Source organism: Macrobrachium rosenbergii, chromosome 56, assembly GCF_040412425.1.
Source record: "Macrobrachium rosenbergii isolate ZJJX-2024 chromosome 56, ASM4041242v1, whole genome shotgun sequence".
Lineage (NCBI taxonomy): Eukaryota > Metazoa > Arthropoda > Malacostraca > Decapoda > Palaemonidae > Macrobrachium > Macrobrachium rosenbergii.
The window spans coordinates 29,550,084-29,572,254 of record NC_089796.1 but is presented as its reverse complement, the minus strand read 5'-3'; positions in this window follow the sequence as shown (position 1 = coordinate 29,572,254).

Here is a 22,171-nt window from a genome sequence, read left to right as displayed (position 1 = left end):
TTATATATATATATATATATATATATATATATATATATATATATATATATATATATATATATATATATATATATATATATATATATATATATATATATATATAGAGAGAGAGAGAGAGAGAGAGAGAGAGAGAGAGAGAGAGAGAGAGAGAGAGAGAATGGAAAAATAATGAAAAGAGAGAGAGAGAGAGAGAGAGAGAGAATAACGAAGCAGAGGGAGTAACAACACTTCCTGTGTTATGCTCATGTAGCCAAAAAACACAGGCACAAGTTTAATCTATGGAAATCATTAAGGAATGTTTACACATCTCACCTGTGTGCTTACCTGTCTACTCTCACGCGAAACTAAAGACTTCCAGTCACATCATATGTCCCCTCCTACGGAGGAGGGAATTAATTCAACTAATCCACCCAAAAAAGACATCGTTAGATAAGTTTCAGCCAATTAGGACATCTAACAAGGGCGGGACAGGAGCTATTGCCCGCCTATTGATGGGATGGGCATTTCCTTTGAAAAACCTTGAAGAAGGCAAGGAAGGCAGAAAGACAAGCAGAACAGAGCAGACAGAAAAGAAGCAGATAGAAGAAAGAGAAGCAAAGGAGTGAGGTCGTGGGCCATCACCAGTTGTGGGTTGAGAAGAAAGCAAGGCTCACACTTCGATTCGTATTCATACTACTTAACTTGTATATATACAGTATTTAACTTGTATATGTACAGTGTTATTTTTACTGGTGTGATAATGAAGTAAGAAAACTACACTGTGTCTTCCTAAAGCCTCCTGGGACTCAAACGCTACTATAACAAAAGCCAGAAATGATAAAGCTTATATAAAGAAATAATAAGAAAGCAACAACATAACAGAAGGTGGTAAAGAAACATAACAAAAGGAAAAATAATTACAAAAAAGAGGACAAAAATCACACAAAATGGTGCCAGCTAAAGCGGATCCGACGCAGACGTAAATATAAAGTGCAGTGTGAAGAGCGAATTGACAAACGCACAATTAGCCTACACACTCAAGAATTTAGAAATAGATGAAGTGAATCATAACAGATGACGAAGACATTCTCTGCTACAAATGTCAACAGCCGAAACATTCAAAGTGAAATAAGCATTGTAAACATTACTGCTCAGAAAACCCACAACTAAGAAATATTATTCCCCGAAGATAAAAACAAGTGAACCACGAGAATATATTGCAAGCATTCAGCAACAACAGCAATAACGCCTGTGTGTTGGTGACTACCGAAACACACCCAAACAGATTCTATACATAATCTGTTGAAATGGATGAGTGCATTTCACATGGACAATGAAACATTCCTGTTAAAAAATCAACATTACTGGTGAATTCTAAGAATAAGACGAATCTCTGATGGTGAAGCAAGAAAAAGGACAGTTTTTGTCAAGATTTAAAAACCAGATGTCGTAACCGAAGTGTCTACAGAAAACTACAGTGTTGGTCTCGAAAAGAAACGTGAAAAACAGTTCCCGAACCACAGTTCAAACAACAGTTAAGACTGAACAACAAGAGAAAATAAGTAGGTCGTAGTTGGAAGGCTATTATTATCTCTCTCATTGAGTTTATGAAAAATTGTATGAAGTTCTCTCTCTCAGAAAGTATAAAACTTTTATAAATCTCTCTCAAAAATTTGTATCCTATACATTTGTTTTTGATGTTTGATACATAGGAATCTTTAATAACATAACACTCTTTTGATGAAAATTTTTTTAATACTGTTGTGTATTTGTTTATAATTTTTTTATGATTTTTGGCATACTGGTAATATGCAGGATTCATTTGACGAATTGTTAAATACCATTAGAAATAGATATTACCATTTAAGACCAACAACAGTTAGACATAGTCAAATTCCAGTGCCAAGTTCACGAGTATCATTAACTCAAGAAAATACTAACACTACTAACACAAGTAGCAATAATAATAATAATAATAATAATAATAATAATACTAACACATTTCAGTTTAGAACAATGGAGAAAGCAGCGATCATTACACAAGCCACACGATTCTGTGGGAGAGTGGAAAGTTCAAATCCTGACAAAAATAGGCTAGAATTATATTCTGTGAACCAGTGGCTAGCTGATGCAAACAGTCACATATCTACAGGGGGAATAACAAATGAAAGAGCTAAAGTTAACGAAGCCTTCCCTCTCGTTAGTTCAGAGCGCGGTGATGCACATAGAACTTTGGATTCAGTTAGATTCAGCAAAATAACCACATACACTGAATTTGAAAACATTTGTTTATCAATCTGGGAACCAGTGAGTCAGAGTGATGCATAATATAACAATAAATTCCTTATCCAGCATTATGATAGAGAATCCATAGCAAATCTTCACACAGATGTTGAAGAATCAACACACAAGGTGATAGAAGACTTAAGGAAAACAAACATCACCATAGGAAATAAGGATGATTTTGTGATGAAGAAAATGATTTAGTCAGTTTAAGATATGTTTTAAATTACTTGTCATTTGGAACGATGTATAACGCACTCGGAGAAAAAAGAAAAGAAAGCTTTCAAGAAAGTTAAAATTGATCCTAAAAGTGATAGCCTTACAGCTTTAATATCAATGAGAAAAGAAATCCAGAAGAAAGAGATAAATTTTCCTAAGGAATTTGTAGGGGTAACAGAAACACAAAATGGAAGGAAAGGCAGAAATACCCATGATTCATATAAAAGATATACAAGAAAAAGCATTTTTCTCTATAAATGGCCAAAACTCTCAAATAAATACGGAAGTAAATAAAACAGATTTTTCTGAAAATAGACACAGGTTAATTCAAGTGTTAGAGAAATACAGAAATGTAATAGCTATAGGAGATAAACTAGGAAGAACAAATGTTCTACAACATAGAATTTTGTTAGACGATGGAGCCAAGCCATTTTTTATCCCTAATTGCAGATTACCAATAAGCCAGAGATCCATAGTTGACAAACTGATATAGGAAATGAAAGGAGATGGAGTAGTATTTCCTTCTAAATCTCCATATAATTCCCCATTGTTACTTGTTCCAAAGAAGGATGGTAGTTAGAGACTTGTACTAGATTACAGGAAGTTAAATTCCAACGCAGTTCCAGATAGAATGCTGATGGCGGAAATTCAAGATATGTTAGCTCAATTAAGAGGGGCCAAAGTATTCTCATCCTTAGATTTGCTTAGTGGATATTGGCAAGTACCTCTAGATGAAGAATCGAAACAATTCACAGCCTTCAGCGCACATAAAGAACATTTATAGTTTGAAGTAATGCCATTTGGACTCACATCAGCTCCATTAACATTTGTCAGATTAATTTTTAATGTTACAAATTTTAGGAGATATAGAACATTTGGACGATATAATCATATTTAGCAAAGACTTAGAAAGTCACCTCAGAACATTAAAAATGGTCCAAGAGAGATTAAGGATTTTAGGACTAAAAATAAAATTAAAATGTCAATTCCTCATGAAATCCTTAGAATACTTGGGTCATGTAATTAGTGAAGATGGGCTGCGCATTCAGGCAGGTAAAATAAAGGCAATAATTGATTATCCAGTTCCCACTAATTTGAAAGTATTAAGAAGGTTCCTAAGTATGGTAGGTTATTATAGACCTTTTATAAAGGGTTTTCCTACGATAGCCAAACCTTTGACAGAATTAACCAAGGATATTAATTATGAATGGAAGGATGAACAAGAAACACCCTTTCACACACTAAAGAGCAAAATGACCAGGAACCCTGTTTTAGTCTAGTTAGCTTGTGATACCTCAAGTACAGGCCTAGGAGCTGTATTATTACAAAAGGCCAGAACTAGAATGAGATCAGTATATTATGCTAGTAGAGTTTTAAATCCAGCAGAAAGAAACTATAGTACCACAGAAAGAGCGTGTTTAGCTTTATATTGGGGTCTAAAGAAATTTAGACACATACTTTTAGGTCACAAGGTTAATGTGCTTACAGATCACAAGACCATTTGTGACTTATTTAAAAAGAGAACATTTACCAATAACATGAAGTTCAATAGATGGTTCATTAGTGTATTAGAATTTGCCCCAGAATTCAGATATATTCCAGGGAAATTTAACACCTTGGCAGAAGCATTATCCAGATCCCAAGAAGAAATAGAAAAATTTATTACCCCTAATACCTTTTGTTTTAGCTGTCAAGTTGTAGATTTAGATCTAGAAAGAGTAAAAACACAACAAGAAAACGATGCAGAAATCAGACAATTAATAGGACAGGTGACACTAGATGAATCCTTAAAACCTGATTTTCATTTATTAAATGGATTGTTGTATAGAAGGCCAACAGAGAAGAATGGTTGTTCTCGACTATACATCCCAAAAACACTAATCAGAGAAGTTTTAGAACTAACACACCCATATAAGTTAGCAAGACATCCGGGAATTAAAAAGACAAGCAGAATCATAACCAGAAGTTATTTTTGGCCAGATTATAGTGAAAATGCCAAAAACTTTATACACAACTGCATAGTTTGTAATCAACACAAAGATAACGTAAATCTTAAAGCCCCACTTGAAAAATATCCATCAGAATTAAATCCATTTCAAGTAGTAACTGGACTTTTTAGGTCCATTTCCAAGGACTATTAGAGGAAATAAACATACATTAGTCTTCATAGACGATCTAACTAGATATGTAGAAATCGTACCAGCAAGAAACAGAGATCCAGCTACAGTATCAGAAGCTCTTAAATCTAGAATTATCAAAAGGTATTCATGTCCACAAGTTCTACTTTCTGATAATGCTGCTGAATTTACTAGTGATCTTTTAAAGAAAATATGTGAATTTTATGAAATAAATAAGTGTCAAATAACCGCTTATAAACCAAGTTCTAATTGAGCAGTAGAACGAACTAATCGTAAAATAAAGGATATCCTGAAAATTTTAGTGAGCCCATGGACAGAAGATTGGGACTTACCAATAGAAGACGTACAGTTCACATTGAATAATATTGTAAATGAGGCAATAAGAGAATCCCCACATTATTTGCTATACAGTTATCAGAAAAGAATGCCTAACACATTATTAGACAATGCAACACCACCCAGACATACTTATAACTACGATGACTATGTTGCATGGGAGACCAGACGTACTTACGAGACAATCATGAAAACAAGGAAAATGAAAAGAGGTTCATAACACTCTTACTAAATATTATAATAAAAGTACCATTTAACCAGACATTACAGTGGGTACTCAAATTTATGAACAAAATCATGTTCTAGAAGAGCCAAATGTAAAGGTTTCTCCCAAGTTCACTGGACCATGTAGGGTTGTAGAAGTGCTAAAATTAAACAAATATAGACTAATTAATGAAAGTGATCTAAAGGAAAAAGTAGTTCACTGGAATCATATAAAAGTAGTAAAAACAAATCCATGGTCCACTGAAGTTATAGATATCATAAGACATGAAAATGCTGTAGATAATGTTGTAAACAAAAGATATAATCTACGAAACTGACAGAGCTAAATATGTGTATAAATATGTATATATTGGTGTTAGACTGAAAATGTCATAAATATAATGTATGTAGTGAAAATATCATAAATATAATGTATGTAATGAAAATATCATATAAAGAGTTGCTACCGAAGCAAATTTAGAACAGGAAAAAGAAAGAATAGACAGGCTGGAAAAATGGGCAGCAGCAAGAGGGATAGTGATAAATAAAGTGATAACATCACAAAATCAAAATGCAGAACAAATAGAAAAACTGAAAGTTTTTATAAATCAAGTCAATCAGAATGTAACAAAAGAACTGAATAAGTTGGAAAACATATAGTTTTTAAATATATTTGCTCTAGAAAGTAAAGTGATATTACAGGAACATAAAAACACATTAAATGCCATTTTGCATGCTTATAAAGGTATTTTGAGCCCAAAACTAATCACTCCTAAAGAATTAGAAGAAATTATTAGGTTTTGCATCATGGAAAAACGCTTTCAGCCACTTGTGGAAGATGTATTCATGTACTACAATTTAATAAGTGCCAAAGGGCTTTATGATAAAATTATTTTCGTTGTACCTTTCAATACTAGGATCACAAACACATTAAACACTGTGTACTCATTTCCTATGACTGTTAATGATCAAAATGGAACAATCAAGCATTTTGCATTACAAGAACACGCTCTACTATTGTCATTCTTCACTGATAAACAATTTAATGAGTGTATTCTGTTAAAAGAACAAGAATATATATGTAATTTTGATAATCTGTATAAGAATACTAATGCTTATCCCTGTATTCAAGAAATTGTGTTAAACCAAAACAAAGAAAAGAGGTATGCACCACCAACTATCATCAAACATTTGAAGCATTCATATTTCATCAAGAAACATAACATAGCAGAGAAAAAATTAAATTATTTTCAATTGTTTTAATTATTAGAACTGTGGGTTTCCACTTTCCCCTTCATAACTCTCCCCTTCATTCCCCAAAATGGTTAAGCCTAACCCCTCCCTCTGTTCAAAATGGCTGCCTTAAGGCCTTGTTCCAGATGACCTTCAAAGATGCCCTACTCGATGGCGCCAGACAACAGACAAGGGAGGCGCCAAAAAAGAAAGTTGGTGTCGCGCTATGTTAACCCTCCACGAGGTTGACTGCTGCTATGTGGCCTATATAGAAAACGTGGCAAAGGTTGACCTTTGCACCACCCACATTGGACACGATGCGTAATCCCTAAAGGTTATTTATAGATGATGCAACAAAAATAGAGAGAGAGAGGTGCTCCGAACACCACCAAGGACAGATATCCTTAACCTTGCCTGACCCTTGAACCTTCCACGTGTTTGACCCCGAGGCTTGAATCAGTATACTTTTGTAGTGGCATTTTAATTCCATCCTCCATCACCAGCGCCCTATCAGACGAGGACACCGTCATCTTGATGAAGGTAATGTACCAGAATAAGGTTTCTTAGTCAGTCACTATTTTTCCATTTTGCGATCACCTTCAGTAATTTGTGTTGGGGCATTCAGTGTTAATGCAGTTATGCATTTAGCATTGAACTGAGTTATTTGGCACCATCTGTGCATTTTCCTTGGTTCCCTTTGAGAGTCTTATTATTCTCGCAAATAACCGTCTTGCATACATATTGCAGATAGGCCTTGACTGTGGAACCACTCAGCTCTATCCATATGCAGTACCCTTTTTACCCCACTGCGATGTTTCCTGTTATGAAGACATCATTGGCGTAGAATATTTACTCTCTGTAGGAGTCATTCATTTAGCAGGCCCTTATTATTACCTGCCCAGTAATTCATCATTCTTCTGATCTTTGTTTGTTATGTAAATATAATTAGTTAAGAGAACCTTTGAGTTTCCGTAATTTTCCCCTCACATGAAGAAGGCCTTAAGCACAAGTTTTCCCTTGTTTGTCTATGAATTGTCCTAACATTGAGTCAGATGTGTAATAAAAATAAGGAACTCCCTGCATTCACCCTTTGCTGCCCAGAATCAAGAAAGTACCCCCTTGACATTCATAGCAACTGGCGTACCTTGCCGAGCATGCAATTGCTTTGCAATTATCAGCAAAATAGCAACTGCTAGCTGGTCTGCATAATTAGAGACAACCCTGATATCATTCCTCCTCCATTTTAAGCACATCAGAAGAGCCAGTTCCACAGCGTAAGTACGTGTCAAAATATTTTTTTTAGGTTTATGCTAGGTGCAAAAAGCGACTGCAATCAGTGTTAGGTAATTGATAGACCAAGTGTATGTCAAATTAGTTCATGAGAAGAGAGAAAGTGTTAACAATTCCACGAGATTTTTGTGCTATCGCATGTTAGCTGCATGTTTTAAGAATAGGAAGCTAGGGAGCAACTCAGTCAAAGACTTAATAAAAAGGAATAGAGCCCCTATTCCTTTGTCCACATGATAAGGACAATTTGAAAATCCCAAATTCCCAGATAGGTACACTGTAGGTAACCACCAAGGCTTTGACTCCAGCTATTTATGCATTGCTGGATTTATCCTCTCTCTCTCTCTCTCTCTCTCTCTCTCTCTCTCTCTCTCTCTCTCTCTCTCTTGATCAATAGGAAAAGCTAGGAAGTATTTAGGAATCTAAATTTCCACTCTCAAGACAAGAGAATAGTAATTCCGACACAGAATCTTCAGCTCTAGGCCACGTGGGCCCATCCGTAACCGTCCACCATCTTTGATTTGTGAGTTCCATTTGAAATTCCATTGTTATAAAAACTGCATGCACAATGTTCATATATAAATCTTTCTTTCGCTCACTAAATTTATCCTTACATCCATGTACCTCACCCCATTTTGAAAGTAATAAACCTTTAATTCTTTAACTGAGTAGGATATTCCTTGGTGAGCCCGTAGTATTCCTGTAAATTTATATATTGATGTATATATCAGCTAGAATTTCCTCTTTCATTCATTACTGCGGGAGCCTCCGAGCTTGGGAAAAGGGTAGGCTTAGGTAAAAAGCCAGACACACGGTCTGACTCATTCATTTGTTGGCAGATGTCATGAGACCAGAAGTACTGTTATTAGTCACGTGTGAGCTAAGTTTTGTTTTGATAACGGAAAACAGCAATGTCTTTCCTTCCCCATGCATAACCCATCAGTTTGGACTGCCCTATGCATGTTATAAGATTAAACATTTTCGTCCTACCCTTGCTCGTTGGAGATTTTAATATTCGATAGGATCGATGTACTGTTTTCATTACGCCACATTTAAAATTATTTGACAGCACAAGGAAAATTTCTTTACATACCATAAGTGTATAACCCCGTAAGCCTTTTTTTTAACAGTTCTGCAGTGTCTTTCCACAAAACAAAATATACATAAAGCCTTATGTTAGCTTGGGCTAAATTTTCGTTCATTAAGAACCACTAAGTCTATTCAGACATATTAACAGACACCCTGAAGTTTGTCTTATTAGGCATATTAACTTTTAACTGAGTCTCTTCAGACACCCTCAAATTTGTCTTATTCAGACATACTAATTTTCGTTCATTCTGAACAATAGAGTGCTTCAGACACCCCGAAATTTGTCTTATTTAGACATACTAACTTTCGTTCATTCTGAACAATTGAGGGTTTCAGACACCCGGAAATTTGTCTTATTCAGACATTAATTTTAACTGAGTCTCTTCAGACATCTTGAAATTTGTCTTATTCGGACACATTAATTTTCGTTCATTCTGAACGATTGAGTGTTTCAGACACCCCAAATTTCTTATTCTGACATATTAATTTTTAACTAAGCTTCTTCAGACACCCAAAAATTTGTCTTAATCAGACATATTAATTTTCGTTCATTCTGAACAACTGGGTCTTTCAGACACCTGAAATTTGAGTCTTTTCAGACAACTTGAGTCTATTCAGACACCCTGAGTCTGTTCATTTCGAACAACATTGAGTCTTGTCAGACATATTAAACCTGTTCACTCGAACAGCCCTAAGTCTTTTGAGACACCCTGAGTCTTTTGAGACACACTGAGTCTTTCGAGACACCCTGAGTCTTTTTAGACACCCTGAGTCCTCAGATACACCTTGAGTCTTTCGGGACACCTTGAGTCTTTCGAGACACCCAGAGTCTTTCAAGACACCTTGAGTCTTTCGAGACACCCTGAGTCTTTCAAGACACCCTGGGTCTTTCGAAACACCCTGAGTCTTTCGAGACACCCTGAGTCTTTCGAGGCACCTGAGTCCTTCGAGACACCCTGAGGCTTTCGAGACACCCTGAGTCTTTCAAGACACCCTGAGTCTTCCGGAAAGCCCTAAGTCTTTCGAGACTCCCTGAGTCTTTCGAGACACCCTGAGTCTTTCCAAGCCCCCTGAGTCTTCCGAGACACCTGAGTCTTTCGAGACACTCTGAGTCTTCTGAGACACCCTGAGTCTTCAGAGACACCCTGAGTCTTCAGAGACACCCTGAGTCTTTCAGACACCCTGAGGGTTAAGTCTTCCAGACAACCTGAGTCTGTTCCGACATACTGATATTCTAACAGGTCACGCCCATATAAGCGTTATCTCAAGATGTCTACGACATCCAGAGCCCAGCAAAACGAGGACTTCATGTTCTACATGTCTGCTGGAAAGGACAAACCCTGAGGGATTGGATCCAAGAGAGAGTAGATGATGCCAAAGTGGAAGGGGATGCAGAAAGACAGGAGAAGGAGAAAGAAAGAATAGCCCAGGAGAAACGAGAAGAGGCAGAAAGACAGAAGGAGAAAGAAAGACAGGAGAAGGAGAAAGAAAGAGCTCATCAGCTTGCAATGGCAGCTGATGGCATACACAGCACACCAACACCCTCTCCTCACTCAACCCTCAGCAGTATAGGCAGAGAATAGGGTACCCCACTGAACAGTGCCACTTGAACTCTGAGAATCGGCCTGAAGACCCCTCTAAGTCCTCAAACGGGACAACACCCCAACAAGCCACACCTGGGTTATGGACGAAGGGTAAAGGGCCTGCTCCCTCCTATGGGACAGTGCCAGGTAAAGATTATAGCTGGACTTATTGCCATGCTTGCAAAGTCAATGGGCACTACGCCCAATAGGGAAAATACCCTAATAATAATAAGTCAAGTACACCCGCCTTGCCTTGGCAGTCACCAACTCAACATCCTTAGGTCTTCTAGCCCAAGGTCCCATTTATGTGGCACTTCCCGGAAGTAGGTGCCCCGCCATCCAGGTCAAGGCATTTGATGATTCTGGGGTGCAAATGTCCCTAATAAGGGAAGAAAAAGTTCCCTGTAGAGCTACCATTAACAAATGTAAACTCGTCACCACTGAAGGTATAAATCACTTTAAGATGATACTTCCTACTGTCAAGTTGAGGGTCACGAGACCTCACCAGTCTGAAATCTGTGACCTCAGTAGCCAGATACATTCCTGGAGGTTATGACCTCTCTGGGGCAGGAATTCCAGTTACAGCAATCCAGGGGTCGAAATCCCCAAATCATTCACTAGGCATGAGTAAGCCTCAAATGCCTGCATCCATTCCACTGCCAGTGCCACCTGAGTGCAATGTGCAGTGGCCCCCTCCTTCAAGATCGATTCTCGATCCTATTCCGGTGCCCGGTCCTACCCGCGTCAGTGCCAGGCCCCAAATAGATTACCCTCCAGGAGGTCCTACTCTTGATTCACAATCTCTGCCAGTGTCACTTGGGCTCACTGATCAGTGCCATACTCCATCCCGAACGACAAGCAAATTCCAAATCAATTATTAGTGCCTGGCCCTGCCTTAGTGCCAGTGCCAGAGCACATCCCCTATCTCCATTCCAGAGATCCCAGTCCAGGTCCCTCTCTTCTCACGGTTGGCTCCGCTACCAATGTCGGTAAGGGAGACGGATCCTTCCAACCACAGTGGAAGCTCACCCAAAAGTGAGGCCTCACAACCCATGCCTGAGCTGGTCATTCTTGCCTGCGAGCCTCTCACACCCCCCACCACCGCTTCCTCTTTGTCTCAATCCACCGCATACACAACAGTGAGTAAGGATTCTGCCATGTCTCAGATGGCCAATGAACTCAAGGAACTGTGACAGATTATGATAGAGCTTGTAAAGGGGGCTCTGCATCAACCGTCAAAGAGGCTGACACAGGTGGCACTCAAAAACCCTCCCCAGGCTCGGTTCCACTGATTCCCCGACCCAGACAAACCATCAAAGTAAGAGAGGTCTGTCAGGGAAATACCACGAGCGGGATAATCCCAGATAGCTTAAAGAGAGACACCCACCCCCTGCCCGAGCTCTCCTGGAACATGTGCCAAAATGGTACAGTGCCATCCCTTTATCCTATGAAGACTCTGGCACCTCTATCCTTAAGAGGATGTTAGGGTCCTTCACCTATTTATTTCCTTTATAACTCTGCCCGTTATTCTTTTCCTTTATCATTCCCCTTCCTTACCTTGATTATTACTCACATTTATTTTATGCCTTACCAAGGCCCCATTTTACTTTAATCACCTCTGCCAATCCAGAGTGCCATTGACAGATATGCCAACTGTATAAGTTCTATGACTTGCCTTTCATGCCTATTGCACCATAATGCATTTAAAATACGATATGCCATCCCCATTAGTTATTATCATATGGGTGCCAACTTGGCACAGTGCCATTATCGAAGATGCTGGCAAATGATCCTGCTGGAGGAGTTGCGCCCTCTGGCTACCTTTGTGGCCTTCTTGGGCCAAAGAATGCACCTAGCCGTTTTCCATAGGTTAAGGAATGTAATTTCGGCTTGTTTAGTCATCATCTTTTATTAACAATTATTGATTACTCTAAATCTGTCACCTATTCCCTTTGTAATATCTCTGTAATAAATCTCGATCTCAGACTCGTGACTTTGTTTATAGTGCCCGAATGGCACGGAGCTGTTGCTCAAGTACCGTGGAAACACCTAAGCCCACATTTACCTTACTGTAATGGCTCTTCAAGGCAGACTAACAGCATGTGTGCAAAATTCGTAACTGATTATTATTAAGAGTGCATGAAGTATCCCTTGAATTAGCCTAGTATTAATTCATTGTTTTAACCATACCATTACATTGTGAAAACATTCTGATTAATGCTGCCTTAACATAACAGGAATTTAATGATAAGAACATGTCATCTCAAGCAGCAAGTATTTATTCTGCATTAATGTAAATGTCAGTGTTGTTTTACCTCCAAAAATTAACTGATAAGCAGAAGTTTTAAATTAAATTATAAGGCACCAAAGGGAAATGAGAGAGAAGTAAAGTAAAGTATTTAAGTAAGTTTGCTTGCTGGTAATCATTCTCACCCGATCTAAGGTGTGAATGCTAACTTGGTTGGGGAGGTGCAATGGATGGGACCTCTTTTCTAATCAACCTCACCTGTTTTTACATCCATAACGTAGTTGAGAATGAAATAAAATTAATTTCAATTCATTTAATTACTAGAAATGTGAGTTTCCACTCGCCCCTTCACAAACTCTCTCCTTCATTCCCCAAAATGGTTAAGCGTAACCGCTCTCTCCTTTCATAACGACTGGCTGAGGCCTTTATTCCCAGGGAACTGCTGTAACTTCTCGGCGTCAAGCAAGGCAAGGGAAAAGCCAAAAAGAGGAAGTTGGCACCCCACCTCATTCTGAACCCTTCACAAGGGTTAACTGCTGCCATGTGGTCATTATAGAAAACATGACAAAGATTGAACTTTGTGCCATCTACAAGAGACACGATGCGTAATCCCTGAAGTTTATTTATAGACGATGCAACAGAAATCGAGAGAGAGAATCACTGCAAACGCCACCGAGAACAGATGTCCTTACTGTTCCTGTTCCCCTTGAACCTTCCACGTGTTCGACCCTGGGGCTTGAACCAGTATACTTTTGTAGTGGCATTTTAATTCCACTCCTTCATCGCCAGCACCCTATCGAACGAGGACACCATCATCTTGATGGAGGTAATAGTGTTGGAATAAGGTTCCTTAGTCAGTCACTATTCCTGTTATTTCTCTGTCTAATATTTCATTTATTCTCCATTGTGAGATCACCTTCAGTAAATTTTGTTGGAGCATTTAGTGTTAACGTAATTATGCATTAGTGTTGAACTGAGTTATTTGGCACCATCTGTGCATTCCTCAATTCCCCTTTGAGCGTCTTTTTATTATAGCAAATAACCGTCTTGCATATATTTGCAGATAGACCTCGACTGTGGAATCTCTAGGCTTGATCCATGTGCAGTCCCCCGTTTACTCGTCACTGCGATGCTTCCTGTTATGAAGACATTGTCAGAGTAGCATATTTATTCTGTGTAGGGTTCATTATTTTAGTAGGCCCTTATTATTACCGGCCCAGTAATTCGTCATTCTTCTGATCTTGGTTTGTTATGTAAATATAATTAGTTAAGAGAACCCTTGAGTTTACGTAATTTCCCTCACATGAAGAAGGCCCCAAGCCATAGATTTCCCTTGTTTGCCTACGAATTGTCTTAATATTGAGCCAGATGTGTAATAAACAATAGGAACCTCCTGCACTCATCTGTTGCTGCCCAGAACCAAGTAAGTATTCCGACATTCACAGAAATATACAGTATATATAAATATATATATATATATATATATATATATATATATATATATATATATATATATATATATATTATATATATATATATATATATATATATATATATATATATATATATATATATATATATATATATATATATATATATATATATATATATATATATATATATATATATATATATATATATATATATATATATATATATATATATATATATATATATATATATATATATATATATATATATATATATATATATATATATATATATATATATATATATATATATATATATATATATATATATATGTATGTATGTATGTATGTATATATATATATATACATACATATACACATATATATATATATATATATATATATATATATATATATATATATATATATATATATATATATATATATATATATATATATATATATATATATATATATATATATATATATATATGTGTGTATATATATATATATATATGTGTGTGTGTGTGTGTGTATATGTACCATGTGTGTTCTGCATATTGGCTTTCAAAGGAAAATTCCAAATACAAGAAATTACTATATAAAAGGAATAATAACCTCAAAGGTGAAGCAGGAATTGACATTTTTGTATAATCCTTTGATCGGCCATCTGTGAAAACGGGGGGGAAAGTGTTATGAATAAAAGTAATGCTTTACAAAACACGCACTGATATATTGGATACAAAATATCAATTGTACTATACAGAAATAAAAAAAAAAGTCTGTACATGGGTGTCCCTGCTTGTGTGTCCGTTGTCACTGAATTTGTTCATTCAATTTCTATGATCCGTGAATTATGACGTGAACCGTAGGATCTAAACGACATCAGTGTAGTGGAATTTTCATGTAAGATCTGTGTATTCCAAACATCAGCAGTAATCATGTCTCATATCAATGTTTCAGCCATATTACAGAATATACTACCCTCTGAGTATTGAAATGAACCAAGCGGTACAGCAATATTTCACAAAGTATTTTAAAAGTAAACTGAAGTGCTCTTAACGTAACTTTTCATGATACTTTTCCTTATCTAATGAGAAAGGCAGCCCTGAGTCTCGCAACTTTTAATTTTCATGAGAAAAATATCCTGTAACATCAACGAAATACTTTTTTATTTGCAGTTATAAAAGTTGCTTTTGCAGTTGTAAGGAAATTTTGTTGCAATTACAGGACTTTTAGCTGTAATGGGTTCAAAAGGAAATTTTTCTTTGATCTTTTAGTTTCCTGGCTGAGTCTGCTTAAGGTATTACTGATGTTAAAAGAAATCCCTTTCATCTCTGTTGTAAGGTCGTCCCTCTGCTTGTTTTACAGATATCACACTGGGCACTGCTCTCAGTGACTTTCCCATGGATGCCACCTCCTTCCCTTATCAACCTTGTGCTCACGTGTATTTAAAGTTCCACACTAACAGTGTGGAAATCAAAAACTCAAGGGTCAACCAGCTTGGTCAATCTTGTATCTCAATCGCTTTTCAGAATCTTTTAGCTTGTTTCTCAGCTCACTTTCATCAAAATCAGATTCAGTTAATGTCAGTTATATCATTACCTGCAATGCAATAATAGCTAATTGCTTTCAGATGTCATCACCATTATTTCAAGTCTAATTTAAGTGTCCATGCGCCCTTAACTGATGTATTGCTAGATATGAAATTAATTAGGCTCATATAAATTCGAAAACCTATGCTTTAAGAAAGTCTGTCATTAAAAGCCGCTTGTTCACTACTTTGTTGGTCCTTCTGTCCGCGAAATTAAGTAATATTCATTCTACACAAACTTGGAAGGCCGACTGCCAACGAAAGCCAAACTACGTTGACACAAAATTTATGTTCTTTCGGTCAATACTTAGAAGACAACAGTAAGCTTAGGGGCTTTATGAAAGTGGAATTTTTACCGAAATACTTTCATTAAGCCAGCATAACAAACAAAAATGGAGTAGGCAAACATTTCAATAAAAAGGAAGTGCTAAACAAGAGAAACGACTTGAAAAACCTTATGATAGAAAATAAAACCAAATGAAAATGACAAACTAAAACAATAAAGCAAATATTAATTCTATAAGGTTTTAAGCTAGGAAAATAGACCAAAATGAAATGGGTACTTTGTAACTTAAAAAAAAAATAATAACTTCGACAATTCTCTAGGGAAGAAACAAGGCAAATGTAGGAGTTGGCATTATTATTAATTAAGCTGTAAAGCTGAAATAAGATATTTAGGGTTTTATGATGAGTAATAAATTTTCAAAATAACCAGGTATTAGTAAACCACTATAAGATTCCTAATGGATGAATCTTACAAACATTACTTATGCATGTCCTTCAAAATTTTGATAACGCCTTCGAAAAGCATTAATCATCATGAAAATGTGTTGTGTAGCATTGGGATGTTTTTCCCAATCTCCAGATGTTAGAAAAAAACACAAACTACACCACTTAACGGTCCATGATCATTCCCTCTTATATTCATCTATACAACATAACAGAGAGAATATCAGAGCAAGACTGAGCCAGTCGTCTAACTATCTCCGTAGATGAATCCCCCTTCTGTGGGCCCATTCTGAGATTAGCTGCAAGACTCTGGTAAAGACCTGAGGAGCTGTCGCTAGGCTGAAGCAGAGAAAGGTGCTGTGGAAATAGTCAAAGACGAATTAGTACCAGGATTTTACAGCCGCCTCTTTCTGGTAGAGGAAGTATTGGGAGACTGGAGACCTCTTATAGACCTGTCAACTTTGAACACTTTCCTAAACCTGACTCCGTTCAAGATGGAAACTCCCCAATCTGTCCTGGCGGCGATCAGAGAAGGAGACTTCAAGGTCTTCCTAGATCTTCATTATGTAAGCTTGTTTGATCTGACACACAATATCGTAATTAAAATGATAAAGATCTGTTATACTTTATCTTAAATCAGAAATACCCTTATAACATTACGTGATAACATTACATGACGTAACACATCAATTAAAAAAAAATTGGGGGCTATATCACATTGCCATCGTAATATTTTGTAATGTTAAAACATACCACTGTACTATTTACCTTGGGGAGAAGGGAAAGAGGATCACTGACTATAATATTATCAGTCTTTAAGAAAATATATCTACAAACAGACAGAGAAATTCATATCTATTCTTGCCGGAAATAAGTAATACAGGGTAGAACTCAAGTACGTTGGTACATTTTCCTACATGAGAAAATAGAGCCTACGCATTTGTATTTAATATCTGGTAAAATCTGAAGGAATAGTCTTTAAAGTCAATACATTTCAGAGGACTTCTAAAGTGGAGTAAAAGTCACAGACGCCTCCGTTTTCAATATCTCGTAAGATTTTTCCAAAAATAATCACTTATTTTAGGTCACTGAATTTCGTGCAGTTTTCCAAAGGTTAAAGGACGAAGACATATTATACTAATTCGTATGATCATACATTTCAATAAAGTAACACAAACAGATTCGTATGAAAGGAGAGATAATCATTCTTCAGAATCGAGCAAATTCATCCGCTTCTGATCCTTTACCATCTGAATTTTATTTCTTTGGAAAGGCAACTGATAAATGCGGGGCCGTTTAGGACGCCAAATATCTTGAGAATATTGTTTTTCTTCTTTTTTGTCCTCTTATATTCTTTCTTTTTTTTGAACACGTGCACAAAAGCACGAACAGGGAAGCTATATCTTTACAATGCATTGAAAAAGGATATTCACTTTTTTCTTCCATTTTGAAAGAGAGAGAGAGAGAGAGAGAGAGAGAGATAACAAACCAGTCTCAATCGCCTGTTAAGAGGTTATATTGACGCCACCTTCATCAATTCCCTTATGCCTGAACGACTGAGAAGATTACCTTTTCTGCTCTCATTTGAAAGATAGTGTTATTACACTCCACCAGTTGAACAAACCCCTCCCCCATCCACCACTTTCATCACTTTCAACGAAACATGGATACTCTCAGAATGGATAATAACAATAAATAATTCAGAATAAAGTCTAGAAATCCATTGAAAATATAAAGAAATAAATAATTCAGAATAACCGCATTGTTATTTAGAGTAAACGCCCGTGTGGCAAACTCAGTTTACCATCCAATGTTGTCCTAAAAGGACGAACTAAAGTATTAACACTGCAGTATACATTCTGTATACCAACACGGGGACGGAGACTACATACATTTATAGTAACCGATACGCAAACATCGAGTGTTTATTTGCACATGAAAACGACAGAAAATTCAGTGAATTGCCATTTGGACCCAAAGAACAAGGGATTGTTTCTTACAAACAGGGAGTGGGCAGAATTTGAACTGACGGACACAAAGACCAGATAGAGAATTGTTACTTGCACAGACAGGGAGGCAGGCAAACAATGAGCCCTCATTTGTGCCGAGAGAATTGCACAAAGCAAAACAAAATATATTTACTGATTTTCCCAAAATAAAAAAAAAAAAAATAATTAAAAAAGCAGATATATTTTTAGATGCTTTTAAATGTCCATCAACGCTCTATCCTCTTAATATGGAAACGTTTCTAGCGTCCATATAGCACTCGAATTAAATATCAAATGTTGTATGCACGATGAATATCATTTCAGGCAACAGATTGCGTAGTACAAATATGCATTGGATGTCGATTATCTTGCTTTCAACTCTATTGTTTAGTCATATTTTTATAAGAGATAATTCAGTGTTTTTTTCGCATGCCATTTTGTTTAGGAAATATTTTCTCACTCATAAATGTAAAATGTACTTTTCATTTTTGTGTTGCCTTTTGAATTGTATCTAGATTATTTGACCTATGATTCACGATTGTCAGTGCAAAACCAAATGAATTTCATGTAGTTAAGAAGGACTGAATGAATTTGATATTTGGTAATACCATAACATGAGCATGTGGGCTAAACCACTGAGAATCGAGCAGCACTGGGTCATGTCAGGATCTGACACATTAGGTCTCGCGATTTTAGGATTTTGGAGAATTTGTAGGGTCCCACATGGACCTACGCAATCGTCCATCTTACCTGGCCGTCTGAACTCATACCCTACGGGCATCTGCTCCTCACAACAAGCATCTCCTGACGTACGCGCTAAGCACACGAGTGTAAGAAGCACAGCCAACATCATATATCCTTTTTACGTAGACTGCCGTTCATAATAATATCACGTCAAATATATCAGTCCTAATAGATGCAATACAGTGTCAGCTTTCCAGATATATTCATCAGAACTCTGTTCACAACTTGTATATAGAATTGTGTACCATTCTCCATTCTCAAACAAACAGTTTACCGTATATTAATCTCTACTTAGTTCGCCACGTGTCAGGCACTACATTTCCGCACGCAAGAGCCCTTGACCTTTCTGTCTGTTGTTTTGAGTAATCACCTGTGGAGTCTATGTCTCCAACAACCCTTTTTCTTTCAGGAATCTCTCCCTTCACTCCCTAAGTAAATTCCCCCCAATGCCACCCCTAACGTTTCCACGTAGATTTTCCCCGCCCCTTCTAGCTTGTTCCCCGCATCTATTTCTCCGACAAATATTTTTTCCTTTCCTCCGCCGATCTCTTCTGCTTCATGATCGATGTTAATTTCCTATCGAGTAAATGAAATGCGGTATGATAACTCCGTGGATTTTCGCTAGTTTTTGCCTTTTGCTCTTACGATCTTCTTTTATCTTCTTCTTTTAACGTGCTTTTTCCCCATTTGTATGGGGTAAGCACGATGCCTTCTTTTGAAGGACTTTGATTTGGCTTTGGGGTAGACCGTAGTCTCGATAGGCTCCCCTGCCTGTCATCACTTAGACCCCAGTAGCATATGTACATGGATTGTACCAGCCACGGTAGTCCGACTTTTGCGCGCAAGACAAATGAGCTCCGACAATTGAGCGCAAGACAAATGCGCCCACTAACATTTGAGCGCCGACATTTGAGCGCACGAAATTTTAACAAAAAAAACAAACACGCGCACATACACGCATACTTCGTAAAATTGGTTTTCAAAAAATGGCATGTTATCGGTTCTTTATTATCGTTAAAATTCGTTAAAATCTTTTGTTTACATTGTTAACTTGTTTGGTTACTATCATTAACTTTCATTTTGTGTGCGTATCGTTTGGTTATTAGTATATATTTAAAAGAGAAATACCATTGATTTATTTTAGTTCAAAGTACCCTTGCTATGGAGAAGGTAACATCATCCAATGGAAAAGATAATATATTGTACGAAGGAAGGCTACTGTTACAGACTTGACAGAGTGCTTAAGAGTGGGAAAGAGTCATGGCGTTGTGTAGACCGGAAGTGCAAAGGAAGGATATATGTTATTGGAGATGAATGCACATCTGCCAGTGAGCACGATCATGTGCCACATCCTGCAAAGTCTGAGTCTAGATTATTAATGATGCAACTTCGTGAAAGAGCTGCAACATCGAATGATCCACCAAGGCGACTCAATCAAGAGGCACAACTAAATTTGCGTCCGGAAGTAGTTGCTATTCTTCCAAAGTGCCAATCCCTTCAGCGAACAGTAGAAAGACAACGGAGAGCCAAAGGATTACCTCTCTCGGCTCCAAGTGACGTAGGAGAAATAGATAGATATACCTCAAGAACTTGTTTGCACGTATGATAGAGACAATTTTCTTGCATATGACTCCGGTAGTGATGACCCCGATAGATATTTTATATTTACTACTCCTCAAAATTTGAAATTGATGAAAGAAAATAAGCACTGGATGGGAGATGGAACGTTCAAAATAGTTCCTCAACTATTCTATCAGCTATATGTGATTCACATCATTTATAAAGGAATCGTGCTTCCAGTGGTTTATATTCTCCTTCAGAGGAAGTCAGAGGAAGCATATAACCGTGCTCTGACACAACTACATTTCATGGATACTGTTGTATGCACGATGAATATCATTTCAGGCAACGGATTGCGTAGTACAAATATGCATTGGATGTCGATTATCTTGCTTTCAACTTTATTGTTTAGTCATATTTTTATAAGAGATAATTCAGTGTTCAAAATAGTTCCTCAACTATTCTATCAGCTACATGTGATTCACATCATTTATAAAGGAATCGTGCTTCCAGTGGTTTATATTCTCCTTCAGAGGCAGTCAGAGGAAGCATATAACCGTGCTCTGACACAACTACATTTCATGGATACCGAGATTGTTCCAGCTTCCATATCGTGCGACTATGAAAAAGCATTTCATAAAGCTTTTCTCTCTGTCTTCAGAAACGCTGAGGTGTTTGGGTGTTTTTTCCATTTATCTCAGGCCGTATAGAGAAAAATACAAGACTTAGGATTGACCAATTTAAACAGTAACAGTGAAGAATTACGAAAATGTACAAAAATGCTTGTGGCCTTGGCGTTCGTTCCCCACAATGATATTACAAAATGTTTTTGAATCATTACAAGATATAATCCCCGACGACTTAGACGATTTGGTATTTTACTTCAAAGATACTTGGATAGGAAGACCTTGTAGGAGAGGAAGAAGGAGAGATGCTATGTTTCCCCTCGTGTTTGAGTGTTTACGAACGTGTCGTCAATGAACATCCACGTACAAATAATTCGTTAGAGGGTGGCATCGGGCAAGGCAGCAGTCAATAGGGCATATGCACCCTACAATATACAAATTCATAGAAATTTTAAGAACAGAACAAAATCACACCTCAACCAAATTGATCAGAATAAACTGTGGGCGGCATGAACCTGTAAAACACAAAAAATATGAACGAGTAAACAATGCTATAATTAAAATTGTTAGTGAGTATTCTTCAAGAGAGCCATTAGATTATCTGCCCATATCATATAATCTTACCCTATAAAATTAGTTATATTCTATTTACAAATTGTTTTATTAATTTTCTATTTGTGGAACTTATTTTTAAATATCTTAGGTACTGTATATGTCAATAAAAATTTAAGCTGTCGCACTTTTCTTTTTATATGTATTTTTTTTTATATATATATATATATATATATATATATATATATATATATATATATATATATATATATATATATATATATATATATATATATATATATATATTCATTTATCTATTTATTTACATGTCATAGCATATAAAGATTAA